The sequence below is a fragment of the Neltuma alba genome, unplaced genomic scaffold (genome assembly GCF_004799145.2).
Source record: "Neltuma alba isolate B1F8T4 unplaced genomic scaffold, ASM479914v2 tig00001525_pilon, whole genome shotgun sequence".
NCBI lineage: Eukaryota > Viridiplantae > Streptophyta > Magnoliopsida > Fabales > Fabaceae > Neltuma > Neltuma alba.
This window is the reverse complement of record NW_021632496.1, coordinates 434,428-449,854: the sequence shown is the minus strand read 5'-3', so window position 1 is coordinate 449,854 and position 15,427 is coordinate 434,428.

The window sequence follows — 15,427 nt, the reverse complement described above, 5'->3', positions numbered from 1 at the left end:
CATAAGATTCTGATGTAGAGTGATAGCTACCTAGGAGAGCTAAACTTCCCACCAAAACAAATGTGTGATTATTACAGAATAATCCACTAAATTTATTCGAGGAGCATGGTGAACAAGTCTGGCAGCTTATCACACTTAAACTAGGCTGACTACCTTCTGCTGGCCAGAATAATCAGTAGAGAGAAAATTAATATTAGAGCCTTGATCTACAGTGAGATGCAGGATTTCACACTTAACAAGTCCAAATCCACACCCATCCCCTATCCTCAGCTAGTCACATATTTCCTCCAAGTAAACAACATTGCACCATTCGAGCCTGGAGAAGTCAAAGTGAAGGTTCTTGCATTTCAAATTAATCAGCTTAATAAAATGAGAATTTCAGTGCCCTTTCGGTCTTCACAAAAATTGGCAAGGAAAGAGAAAGAAAAACAACCAGTGACTAGTGCTTTAAAGGGCCAGGATAAGGCTAAATCTTTTACAGAACCCTCTCAAACCTCTAGTCCCTCATTTTATGGCAATACCATATGGAATATATTCCAAACTAAGCTACAAGAGTTTGAGAAAAGGATGTATGCCACTACAAAGGTTTATGGGGAAATCTTAGATAAGAAATTTGAAGGATTGCACATTATTTTGGACCTCCACAAAAAAGCCATGGCCATGCTGGAAAAGGAGGTGTCCGTGAGATTTGATCTGGTGGAGAAAAAGCTCAAAGAGCTCAATGGAATGGTTGCCTCTCTCTGCACAAATTTCTCGGCCCCTAGCACTTCCTTTAGCTTTAAAGACCTCCTATCTCATCCACCCTCTCCTTCTCACCCTGACCTTGAACCACACTCTTCACCTACTTGACCTTCTGTCCCTTTCACATTCCCTCCTCCTACTACCTTAGCCATTATCACAGTTCCTCAACCTACCCCCTCTTCTTCTTCCAACTATTTCTCAGACCCTGTCTTAAATTTCTCAACTTCCCCCTCTCCCTATTCCCATTACATTGCCTACTATCTCTTCTCCTTCCCCATCTTTTGATACTGACAAAAAAGGGGAGAAGAAATTTGCTTAGTTCTTTTGTGTTTTTTATTATGCCTTCTGTTATGTTTTCATGTATTTGTGTTATTTAAATTCTGATAGTTTTCAATTTATTTGTGCTTTCTATTATGATTGTAATATGATAATACTTTTATGTTATCAGTTATGCATTTCTAATAGTTTGATGTTTCTTGATGAATTTTTATCTGTCATGAGTTTTTGCTTAATTCTGGATGTAGCTTAAGCTTTATTTGATAAAACTTAATTAATCATACACCTATGTTTTGTTATCATAAAAAAGGGGGAGAATATTAGATTTAAGGTTTTGATGATAACAAATTAAGAAGTTTCTGGTTTAGTAAGTTGATTAATCACCTGATCGATCAAAAGATAAACAATCACATGACAGATAAAATGTTTCTGTATATAAAGGTAACTTAATAGTAAAGTTAATCGATAACTTGCTAGATAAATCTGATTCTATGTGTTGATCGATCAGTTTATCGATAAAGGTTAACACTGTTTAGTATACAAGTATGCAGAAAATTATCGATCAATTGATCAATAATTTGATGATTGAACAATTGACAGATAAAGGGACACAATTCTAGTAAGCTTTTATCGATCACTTGATCAATCAATGAGTTATCGATGAGAAGATAGATAAAAAGTAAAGATCTTCTATTTAAGTTGTATTCTGTTTCATTCACTATTTATCGATCACCTTTTCGATCAGACATCTATCAATAACCTGCTCTATCATTACATAATAACTTAATGAATTATCGATATTTTGTTTAGGTGTGTTGACAGGTTCTTTAATCGATCACTTGATCGATCAATGGTTTATCGATCAAATGATCGATCATCACTCTGTCAATGCACTTACTTGTTTTAAGCCTTTTTTGATCACCTGATTGATTATTGATTTATCGATAAAATGGTCGATCATCCAAACTTTTGAAACTTCTGTTTTCATGTAACGTGATCAATCAAGTCTTTTTCATGACCTGTTTAAACTAAGTTCTTCTATGATATTTTATCGATCACTTAATTGATTAAGCTTTAATCGATCATTTACTCGATCATTGAATATCCTGTGACTTATCTGAGAAAATCTATTTTAAACCTTTTACTGATCATTTTTTCTATTATTCATTTATCGATAAATTGTTCGATCAATTTTCCTCATACTTGGCTTTATCGATAACATGATCGATTGAACAGTTTTTGATCACTTGTTCGATCATTGTATAAGTTCATTTCATAATAAGCTCTTCACGATGATTTCAAAATCTCTCATATTCTTATCTTTAAGCTTTTCTCATCCTTCCTTTTACACATAATTCTCTTTGAAAGGACTCAAAGGCATAGATGGATTTAAAAGTTTTATTCTTGAAAAATTTCTGTTAAAGTCACTATATTCATTTCTCATTGTGTATTGATCACTTATTCGATCATCTGTTGATCCATAAGCTTATCGATAAATGTACATATATGTGACTAAAGTTCTCTCTGTATTTAATCAAAAACTTGATCGATCAACTGCTTATCGATCAAGACATCGATAAAGTATGATCAGTTCATATTTAAAGTACCTGATATTTGATTCATTGCCTCTCTAATTGGTATATAAATATAAATGATCATTATTTGTTTAGTTACCATTACAAGCTTCCTTCTGAAAGAGAACTCACTTGTTTTGAGTATTGTTACAAATTACAAAGCAAGCTCAATAGTTATTTAGTAGCCTGTAACCTACCATGTCAGAAACATTAATGATGAACTACCATTGTAACTGCCAAACACATGCAACTGATTTTTCTAACAGCTAGAAGCTCTCTAGCCTAATGGTTAATTAAACGTCTCTAATTATAAAAGGTGTAAAGAGCATTGAATGAAAGTATTTGAATACGTGAACTGCCGTCTGCTGAAATACTTACTGTTGCATTCCATACTCTATTTTTTTTTCATCGAGTGTCAGTGTTCATTATTCATTTACTCTGTAAGAGACTTTGATATATCTCTTTACTCATTTTTTTGAGAGCAACTCAAGAGTATAGACTCTTGAGAGGGATTGTAACCTTACAAGTAGTAAGGGGGAGTGATTGAGAAAATCAATTACTGTACTAAGGCACCAAGAGCCCGTTTAATCTTGGGATCATGGTGGAAATCTTAGAGGTGCTCTAAGGGTTGGACGTAGGTCAAGTGTTGAGACCAAACCGATATAAATCTTGTGTCTTCACTCTGTGGTGAGATCCTTCTAACTCAACCTTCTCTATTTTTTCTATAGCACTTTTTAATACGTTAAAATTTTTATGTCTCACCTAATTCACCCCTTTTTGGGTGAAACTGCCGCTAATAAATATAAGAAGTTGATTAACTCTTTTTACATACCAAAAAATAGAAGTTTAGTTATTAAATGTGTCCTAAGAGGATAAAGTTTCCCTATTTTACCCCTAAAGAAGATAAAGTTACCTTTTGATGTCATACTTTATCATATCTCATCTTTCTCTTTTTTCTCCTATATTTAATAGGGGCGAATATGAAAAAATCACATTAATTATGTTGATAACATCTTATATTTTGGCCCACAATTTTTTTTCTAACCAACGTCTTACATTATTGACCAGAGGGAGTACTTTTATGACTCTGATTCCGAAGGGGCAAGATGTGCAAAGCAGGAATGATTTTAGTTTGATAAGTTTATGGAATGTGATTTATAAGATCATATCAAAAACCTTGTGTAAGAGGCTACACAGGTTTTGAAGGAGGTTATTTCCCATTTTCAAAATGCTTTCTTACAAGGGTGTCTCATTTTGGATAATGCGTTTATAATAGTAGAAATTTCAAAGAAGATAAAGCCCCTTAGAAAATGTAAGCGAGGTTGGTGTGCCATCAAAATTGTATTTGAAAAACTTATGATAAGATATCATGGAACTTTTTACAAGTTGTTATGGTTATAATGGGGTTCCGTTAAGTTTGGATTAACTTGCTTTGCTTCTGTTTTACCTCTGCATAATATCAAGTGTTGTCAAACAAGTCTCCTTCTAAAGTAATTAAGCCTTCTTATAGTTTAAGGCAAGGAGATCCACTTTCACCTTAACTTTTTATTCTTAGGGCTAATGAGCTTTCTTATTTAACCTAAAAGGAACTTGAGGCAAATAGGTGGAAAAGGTTAACAATTTTGAGAGGCTCTCTACTAGTAACTAATTTGATGTATGTAGATGATACAATGCTCTTTTCTCAGGTAGATGAACAGTCTAGTTAGGTAGTTCAACAAGTGTTAAACAACTATGCTAGGTTATCGAGGCAGATTGTTAATTTCTTGAAATCCCATATGCTTTTTTCTCCTAATGTGCCTTATCTTTTAAATATGACAACATCACATATTTTGGGGATAAAGTTTGCTTCAAGATTTGGTAAGTATCTTGGAACCTTTGTTGATTTAGAGAGAGGTAAGAAGGAAGTTTTTAATAACCTAGTTACTAAATTAGAGTTCGGTTTAGCATCTTGGAAAGGGGCTTTGCTGTCTTAGGCTAGGAGACTCACCTTAATAAAGTTAATGTTATCTTCTTTGGTGGTATACCATTAATCATTCATCCTCCTTTGAAGTCTTGTCGTGATAAGTTGAATAAGATTGTCGCTAACTTCTTTTAAGGGTAGGTTGATAATAAAAGTCATATTCATATACTTAAATGAGAGAAGCTTTGCTTACTTCGACATTTGGGTGGGATGACAATCAAGGATTTTGATTTATTTAATAAAGCTCCTTTAATTAAAAGAATTTGGAGACTTTTCAGGCCCCTTCACAATCTTTGTTTGCTAAAGTTATGAGGCTTAAATATATGTGACCCCTTAAGGATAGGGTTATTTTAAATTAGAGCAATAGAATCTCAATTGTGGAAAGGATGTAAAATGGTCAGTCTATTGATTTTAGATTATTTAAAGTGCCTCGTTGGTAGTACTTCTTCTTTAAATATTTCTACCTGTCTTTGGTAGTAGATGCAAAAGGCTTACTAAGTCTTTTTTACTTTGGTGGGTGACTAACGAGAGCCTTTCTTGTCGTTCGCCTTGGGGTTCTCAATCAAAAATAAATCCAAGCTATGCAGTATAGTGCAAACTCAGGTCGTTTCACTTTTGGGAGCCTTTATTAATTACCTAAGCCAGACTAAATGCCATGCAATGCAATGAAATGGGGTTTTGGGTTTTTAGCATTTAATGAAATGTGCCAAAATTGAATGCAATGAAAACAAACCTAAGATACTATATTTTTGGTGTTTTAAGATAATAATGATGTAATGGAAATGATTGATAGGAAATCTCTTGAAAATGGTTTTGATGGCAATCATAGTTCACTTAAATATTGGGAGTTTCACAAATCATTAGGTTTTCTTAATAAGAACCTTATTAACTCAATGAGTCCAAAGCTTACATTAATGAACTCATTAATGTAAACTTTGTTTAGCTTCCCTAATGTGTAAATTGGAATGATCATGCAAATGGCTTAATGAAACACACAATCAACTCAATACCCAAACACAACTAGGCAAGATAAGAGAGAATCATGAGAGAGACATTAAGCATACATGCAACTACATATATTTAAGCTCAAAGTTCAACATCAATCAATCCAATATACAAAAGATAATCAGTAACCACTGATTACAGAATTAATCAAAGTATCTAGCTAAGAGTTTACAATTCCTAGACCTAGGAAATCATAAATGCCTAGCTAAAAACTGAAGATTAAAACTAAAACTCCCCTTTGAAGCTTAGGAACTCATGCTACTCCACCATTTTCAAGAGTTGATAAACCCTAGCCCTCCATAGCTTCAAGAAAAGCTCCAACTGAAGTGAATCCGTCGGCCATGGTAGCTGGGAGTGGAAGGAAATGAGATGGAGTGAAGGAAAGATGAAGGAAATGGATGGGAAAGAAGATGGAGATGGAGAGGCAAGAGGATGGGAGAATAGAGGTGTTGGAGGAGATGGAATGGAGTGTATGGTTGAAAATAGGGTTTCTAAGGGTTTTAAGGGTTCATCTGGGTCGGATCATATGATTAGAAGCTCCATTTTCGCGTTCTGATTCGGATTTGGCGTTGCTGATACGAAGAGTTCGCCGCGGCGAAGCATGCCCGAGAGGAGCTCCGCCTAATCTTGTGATTTCGTCGTGGCGAAGCTGTAAGTTGGCCGCGGCAAACTCTGCCTGAGAGATTACTGGTGAGATTTCAATTTGGTGCCGCGGCGAAGAGAATCTTCGCCGCGGCGAACTCTATTAGTGCTGATACTCTGATCTTGTGTTGTGTCATCCTTTGGTCTTTGATCTTGGCTCCAATTCTCAATTGTCCTACAATAAAAAGCAACAATTTGAAGCATCAATTGTCCTAGAAATCAACTGAATACAATTAATAACCAATTATGACAATCTTAACCTCGAAAAGACACTAATTCAAAGCAAGGACTCTTAATCTAAATTAAGCACAATTATCATCAAAAGGAGCCAAAATCTATGATAAATACCCTTAAAATGATATGAAATAACATAGAATAATTGGGCTAAATCAGTGACCTTGTTCCGCATGATCATAGAATATGGAATAAATCATTAATTTTTTGACTGTATAATAAGGAAATGGCTAGGAATACTTTGGATACCCCTTTCTCTATCTTTGAGTCTAAGGATTCTTTAGTTTGGCTTGGAAATGGTAGAGATAGTTATGCTGTGGTAAATGGTTATCAAATTTTGTAAAATTAGAGGGGTTATTCTTCTCCTTGTCTAATTATTTTGATTTTTTTTAGAAGGTTATTAATTCTTTAGTGCTTGTTCCTAAGGTTGAGTTGTTTATGTAACATTCTGAGTTTTATCGGGTTTTAATAACCTCTTTTAGTTGATTTTGAGGATAGATTAGTGATTTAATGTTGACCTTGGTGTTTGGGTTGGAATTGAGGTATGTTGGAGGAATAGGTGAACGGACCCCTCTCAGGGTTTGTTCGCTGTGGCGAACCGGGAGTTCCAGGGGGAGTGTCCTTTCGGGAAGGTTTCGCCGCGATGAAGGTAGGGGTATGCCGCGGCAAAGGTTTTCTAGGCAAGCAAGAGTTTCCTCTCGGGAAGCTTTTGCCGCGACGAAGATTGGAGTTCTCCGCGGCAAAGTCAGGCTTTCATGCGAGTAATCCCTCTCGGGATTAGTTCGTCGCGGCGAAGTTCTGGGTTCGCCGCGGCGAAAGGTGTCGAATCTATATAGTAGCGAGAGGGTCTGGTTCTGCGAAAATTAGAAAATCTGAAGGAAGAGAGAGAGGCTCTGCTAGGGTTTCAGTGTTTTGGCTTGGAGGGAACATTTCTAAGGATCCATTACCTCAAGTAAGTGATTTTAACCTCTAATCTACTTTCTTTCTTGGAATTTCTGAGGATTTATGGTGACACCCTAGAGTTTTCTAGGTTGTTATGGAATTGAGGTTTTTGACTGATTGTTTTGAGTTTAATTGATTGCTTTGGGTTAGTCTAAGTATTTAATCGGTGTAGTTCTCTTGGATTTGAAGAACTTTGAGTTTTTTAAATTAGGGTTTATGGAAATGGGAGGTTTGTGATTGAGGATGATAATGTGGAGATTGATTTTGAGTTTTGTAAATTGGGTTATGTTAAGGAGGGTTAAATTGGATGTTTAATCGGTTTAGAATGTTATTAGGACTTCAATTGTTCTAATGGGATGTTTGGGGTGTTGAATTCCTATAGTGGGTCCTTGAGGTTTGAATCCTAAATGGATATTTGGAGAGGAATTAAGGTTTTAATGGATTTTTATGACCGTGAAGTATTGCCTTGGTGGTTAAACCCTTTTGAGTCGGGTAGAGTTTTGGTTGGAGATAGGAATTTTGTGTCCCCAATTGTTGTTTTGGCCACATTATTAGTTGAAAGCTAATACATGATGGTTGTGTGTTTGTGTGCTTGTGTAGACCGGTTGTGAGCCTTGTTGGTGCACGGGGCCATATTGTCGGTTTGTTATTCCTTGCTTAGGCGAGAGGTAACCACTTTCCAATCCTTTGTACATGCTTTTGTGGTATTGTGAGTGGATTTATATTTTGTGCTCCGAGTAACAACTGTATTCAAAGTGTATGCTGTATATTAAAAGGAAAACCGTCTTGTGGGGTTTCAATCGATATTGAATGAATTTGGAACTTGTGAAGGATAGGCTACTGAAAGAAGTTAATTGTGAAATGATTATTTACTCTTTGATTACGGTTTGAGCATGATGCATGAATTGGGAATTAGTGAGAGTTTTGATTGTTACTACCACGTGGTAAGGCCTCCATTAATGCATGATGGTTGGCTCCTTACGTCCTCCACAGTGAGGGATAGGCCTTTTGGCTCCTTACGTCCCCCAAAGTGAGATAGGCCTTTTATGGCTCCTTACGTCCCCTATAGTGAGGGATAGGCCGGGTTTGGCTCTTGAAAATCCCCCAAAGTGAGGGATATGGTTGATGGGATTGCATCATTGCACTTGCATGACTTGTGTGGCTATCATTTATCATATTACTTGTGAACTGCCCCACTTAACACCTCACGAGCACCTATTTAATAGTACCTTGAATTGGAAAGATTGGTTACTGGGACGTTTGTCTCACCCTGTGGTTTACAATGTTTTCAGGTGAAGATTCTAGGTGTGTGCCATCAGGAAGAGACGCAGAGGCTTGAGCTTGGTTAGCTTTAGGCCTCTAGCCCTTGTATATGTATGGCTAGTATATATTGCCACATTTAAGACCCCTTTTGAAATATTTTGATTACTCATCCTTATTGTAACTGGAGGGAATGTTATCTCCTTATTTTGGTTGGCCGGAGGTCATTTCTAGTGTCTTATGAAACTCTGATTTATTTTGTTAGAAACCATTTGGATGGGCTGTTGTGATGTCTTTTGTTACCCGCGCCGGAGGCTTGGAGGCCCAGTGGATGTAAATGAATGATTTTAGTTGCATGCAATGGAGTTTGAGTTTGAACCGAGTTTAAATGTTAATTTCAAAAATTATGCAAATTTCTTTCTACTATGATAGTTTGTTGTAACACCTTTCCTTTTCTACCATAATAGTGATTTTATGACGAGTTTATAATGTTTTGAGGTAAAGGGTTTTACAGTTTATGTGGAAGTTTTTTATAGATCATTTGCTAATAGAAGGTAATCTGTGAAGGCATTATGTTCCTATAGAGTGGCTGTGTTACTTTTGTAAGAGTGAGGTGGAAGAGAAGTGTCATCATTTTTGTTTTTCCCTTGGACTCAAGCAATTTAGTTTGATTCTTTTTTAGAACTTATAACTTCTTTGGGGAGCATGCTAATCCCAACTTGATGTTGTGCAATGTCTTCTCTTATTATTTGATTAAGGTAGGTAGATAGGTTTGTATTTTATTATATTGCATGTGGATTATCAGGAATTGGAAGGTTCAAACTAGTTAATCTTGTGAGCCTTTAGATGTGGTACATCTTAGCTCTTGGTTTTAGGCGTGCTCTTAACTTGTTTTGCCTTGTCGATCAACTGGTATTTTTGCTGCTAATTTGCTTTACTTGTAGTATCAATTTCCTTCTTGGAGTAGTTGGAATGTTTATATTGCCAAACCTAGAAAACAAAAAAATTTTTTTGTCAACTTGATGTGCTGTTTATGTTAAGTTTGATGGTTGTTTGTTAAGGGATTTTATACAGGTATATCTTTTAACTTGATGGTCAATTTGGTTCCTATTGGTAGAGCTTAGGAAAATGTTGCCATTCATCTTGCTTTAACCTTCCCAATGCCTCAGGAATTTCATATGGTTGTAGGTGCTCTAAGGCACTTGTTGGTTCAGTGGTTCTTGAAGTTTGCACCTTGTCCTCACAAAGTGTTATATCCGGTTTTAGATATTTTGATTTTGTTAAATAAGCTTGTTAGTTTTGAGGTTAGTTTGTTAGACTATTTGGGGTTTTGTATTGGTTTTATCAAATTAAAAAAAAGAATAGTTTGGTGGTTATTGCAAAAACTAAGGGGAAGTTTATAAATTCTAAGTTTTTATTTTCCTAACTCTAGCTAGGTTCTTAAGTCTAAATAGTAAGTAAATAAATAAGTAAAACATAGACAAATAAGGTTAAGGAAAAAAAGGAATAAAGAGAAGAACATAAACTAGCTATGTAAAGTCCCACACTGAAAATTTATAGGAGTGGATGGGGGGAGTCTTCTGCCGAAAAAGCTCCACATTACCTATAAGATACAGAAAGGAGGCTCCAAAAGCCTATACATAGGAGGCAATAAGGTAGAATTGAAAATTCAGTTTGGGTGACGTCAAAAATAAAAGGGTTAAGGTGCATTTTTGCCCTGAAAATTTTCATGAAGGAGCTGTGGGTATTTAGAACTAGTTTTTGGAGTAATATCACATTAAAAATGATAAAATCATAACAATGTCACCCTATTTTAATACAAACAAATGATCAATCATTAGTTGACTAATTTGTGCTAAAGTGGATCTGCCATTTAGGAGTTATGCCATATAATAAAAATAAAATACCAAACATGTCCCTTTCTTCTTCCTCCACTGCATATTTTTCTTTCTTCCCTCATTCCCTTTCTTTAGCTTTGGTAATGCATATCTACATCTACAATCTCCATCTTCATCTTTCCTTAATCCATTTCTTTACTTTAGCAATGCTCATTCATGCTTTTTATCTTCCTACCTTCTTCCATTTCTTCTGAAATTATTTTGTTTTTTCCTAACAAAGATTTGAAGGTAGAGTCTGAAATCAACAATCAATAGGCCAATCCACCTTGAAATTTGTCACCGTTCATGTTTTACTTTAATAGTGATATGTTCCTCCTTCAAATTTGAAAAAGTTTTGCAAAAATAATAGTAGTAGGAGGAGCGTCTCTGCTGCCAACATCCACTTACCCTACCATTTACTAAAGAAACAACAACCCATGTAAGATTATTACAACTTCTAAGTCTAGCTTCGAAGTTTTGTTGAAGAAACTAAAAAAAAAAAAAGTAGATCTGAATATTTCTGTGTTCACTTTCATCACTCACTATTCAAGCTGCTATTTTTTTTTAATATTTCTGGGTTTATATTCATGTTTGTTGTTTGGTTTTGAATTTGGATTTTAAAACCTATGTTGATGTTTTTATTAATTTTAATAAAGTTTATGATAAACCTTGTCGCTAGGTAATCAAAGTTTTACTAGGGAAAATGCAACAAGTGAGGCACTACCTAGGTCATTCTTCACAAGGAGCCTTAAGTTGTATTTCAATTCTTAACAATTCACTATTAATTATCAAATTACCAAGATGAGAGCTTTAGTTCAGAAAAAGAGAAATCAAAACAAGAAACAAATCTAATGAAAGGTAAATTGCAAATGAGATTCAGATGAGAGATAGTAGTTCCCCTAGCAATTTATCCAACCTTCCTTGTTCAATCTTATAATTTGGAGTCTCTTAGTGTCAATTAAATGGATAGATTCAGCTACTGCTCAAATCTCTCTTAACATAGATCAGAAACAACTATCTTACTAGATTCATTATTTTGATCTATGAGAAGGAAAATCAATTGACAAGAACACTTGAGAAGCAAGTTGCAATTCTCTAAGAATGACCACAACTGTGAATCATCAATATATTCAACCAAAATTCAGATTTACAGAACAACAGTCCAAGTAAAACGAATTGGATTTACAAATCAACAGAGAATCCTCTATTCAACTGAACTAAAGGACACAACTCACATCTGAATGTTCAATCAGATCTAAATTCCAAGAAACATAAATCTAATCACTCAATCTTCATTCTAATCACAATTGTTCAACTGAAACAAATGACTCTTAGAATAGAAGGTAGGAAATAGATCTGAAATGACTCCCTGTTTAGCTCCATGAACTCAGGTCAGCTTCATTGCTAGAAGAACTTGGAAATTCAGCTACTCATACTCTGGATTAGGGTAGAAACAGCAAGAATTGATGAAAGATCCATGGTTGATCGGTGGAAATTGATGGAATTGGACGAAAATGGAAGAGAGAAATGAGAGAGGGCGGAGAGAGCAAGAAAATCGCGTTGGAGGGAGAGTGAGCAACTGAAATCTGATCCTCCCGTTGAAGCGCGCGACTTCAGCTTTTAAATCTGGAAATTTCGGTCATCCGCCGCGGCTCATCCGTCAATCCGCCGCGGCTCATGTCCTGTACGGCGTCGTTTTGATTAATGATCCTGAGCTTCATGAAAACCTCCGTCCGCCGTGGCTCCTTAGTCAATCCGCCGCGGCGCTTTTCACCGAGAGTACCTTGGAAATCCGCCGTGGCGCCTCCGTCAATCCGCCGCGGCTCATCAGACAGAATGGCGAAAATGCTACTGAAACTTCCTGAAATTCATGCCAAAGCAGGGATCAAAAGTACACACAAATAAAATCATATAAAAACATGTAAAAACACTTGCAAAACCTCATAATTCTTCTCACCAACTCTTATACACAATGGAACCTAATTATGCCCAAAGTATGTAAATATAGATCGCAAAAGTATGTGTTTAGGGCTAGAAATGTATGTAAATAATGAGACTTATCAACTCCCCCACACTTAGCTTTTGCACTCCTGGGCAATTCAAGTCTAAACATATTGTGAAAGAGAAGGATGCAAGAAAGGAATAAGCAAGTTCAAAAGTTCAGGTTACAACTGCAACCAACAATGATTCTTCAACCAACATCCATCCATGGAACATTCTAATGCAAAGAAACCAAGCAATGATATGTAATTTAATCCAAGTGAATAAGATATAGAAGACCACACAAGGGAATTAGTGTATCGCTCAACTAACAAGTATCAAAGGTTCTTTCACTCAATTCACTTATTCAAATGCTCTACCATATGCTTGTAATAGCTCTACCACTCCACCACCTAAGTACATAAGTACTCAAGAATCAAGAGGACTTTTGTGGCTTGTAATGTAAGGGTGAGGAAGAAATGCACAAGAATGCATAGAAGGATAGAGATAATATGTGAATCAATGTGTAGAATTCAATAGCATTAGTAATATTCAATTGAGGATTTGACTTCTTGATCTTGAAGTCTAAAGCTATAAAGGTGCTTTTATTCCCACTTTCTTTTCTTTTCTTGCCTTTTTATTTCTTTTCAACTTTTCCATTCTCTTTCTCTTGTTTTTTTTTTTCTTTCTTTCTTTTACATTCGCATGTTTCTTCTTTTCTTTGTTGTTTTTTTTTTTTTTTCTTTTAAGTTCAAGTATGCATCTCCTCATATCAATCCATCAATTGAATCCATCAAAATGCTAGTGAATTCTAAAAGGAATTAATGAAATGAAATATGCATCCTTGTAGGAAAGAGGTTTTATAAATGAGAGTGAAATGAATGGAAAAAATTCAGCTAAAAAGGCTCAAATGGGTAACAAGGGATAAATCATGCAGGGGTTGGCCATTTGGTCTAAGTAGCTAAATTGAATGAATGCCTCAATCATGTTCAAGAATACTAATGTTACATGTGGTCTTGATTAAGAACTAAGACAAGTTCTAGAGAGTATAAGAACTAAGTGAATGCACACACCAGAAATGAATATAAAGGCTCAAAGAATCCTTCCAACTAGGCTTGTCTTCCATATTCATTCACCTCAGGTAAAGAACACATCATGCTTAATCTCTATGCATTAGAAAATTTCACTTCAAGATATTAATTTCTAAATCAAATCAGTCACAAATGTAACATTAGAAATCCTGAAGCAAGCTTAAACCTTCAAAAAGTTTTTGAAAACTGAGGTTCTTCTACAAAAGACATAGAACACACAAAAACACAACATTCACTCCCCCACACTTGATCCTTGCATTGCCCTCAATGCAAATTTGAACAAAAGATAGCAAGGAAAATTGGTAAGGGAAGGAATGGAAAGAAACAACAGAACACTTCAAAACAAACTAAAAACAACCTACACTTGCTACTAGTTATGCCCTCCCCCACACTTGCTCAAAAATGGAGTTCAAGAATGATAATAATCAAATAAACACAGACTAAAGTGTGTAAGGAAGGGGACAACCTGAAATTATGGTGGATCAAAATTCTCCTTGTAGATTTTGAGCAGGTGACCATTGACCTTGAAAGTCTTACTGCTCTTCTCATCTAGCAGCTCTATCATGCCAAATTTGTGAACTTTAGTGACCAAGTATGGTCCTTCCCATCTAGTGCTCAACTTCCCAGGTTTAAATGTGAATCGTGCTTTATACAGCAACACTTTATCTCCAACCTTGAAAGTCTTCCTTAGGATTTGCTTGTCATGAATCATCTTTGTCTTCTCCTTATAGAACCTGGAATTTTCATATGCTTCGAGTCTCAACTCTTCAAGTTCCTGCAATTGCAATAATCTTTCCATACCAGCAGAATCAAAATCAAGGTTACATGCTTTTACAGCCCAAAGAGACTTATGTTCAATCTCAACCGGTAGGTGACACATCTTACCATAAACCAATCTGTAAGGAGACATGCCTATTGGGGTTTTAAATGCAGTTCTATATGCCCACAAAGCATCATCTAATCTGGCACTCCAATCCTTCCTAGATGGTTTAACTATTCGTTCCAACACCTTCTTGATTTCTCTATTTGCATTTTCAGCTTGCCCATTACTTTGGGGATGATAAGGTGTGGATGTCTTATGTGTCACACCATACTTGGTGAATAACCCTTGTAGCAATTTATTACAAAAATGAGTGCCATTATCACTAACTACTGCTCTAGGAATGCCAAATCTAGAAAAGATGTTATTTTTTAGAAATTTTAAAACAGTAGCAGCATCATTCTTTTTGGTTGCTATGGCCTCTACCCATCTTGAAAGGTAATCAACTGCAAGAAGAATGTATGTAAAACCCATAGAAGGAAGAAAGGGGCCCATAAAATCAATACCCCATACTTCAAACACCTCACAGAAAAGCATTGGGTGTTGGGGTAATTCATGTTTCTTAGTTAGGCCACCAAATCTTTGACAAATGTCACAATTCTTGCAATACTCATAAGAGTCTTTAAAGAGTGATGGCCAATACAAACCAGCTTCCAATATTTTTCTTGCAGTCTTGTTAGCACTAAAATGACCTCCACAAGTTTGAGAGTGGCAAGCATGCAGGATGTCTTGAAATTCTTCATTTGGTACACATCTCCGAATGATTTGGTCGCTGCATACCTTCCAAAGGATTGGAGGATCCCAAATGTAGTGCTTAGACTCACTCTTAATCTTCTGCATCTGAAAATGAGACAAAGAGGGGGGAATTAGACCAGCAACTAAAAAGTTGACAATATGGCAATACCAAGGTTCCAAGAGAGACAAGGCAGAAACAGAACAATCCTTAAACTCATCACAAACAGAATCTGAACCGATTACTCCCCTTGTAGTTTCTGGTAAGCGACTTAGATGGTCAGCCACCACAT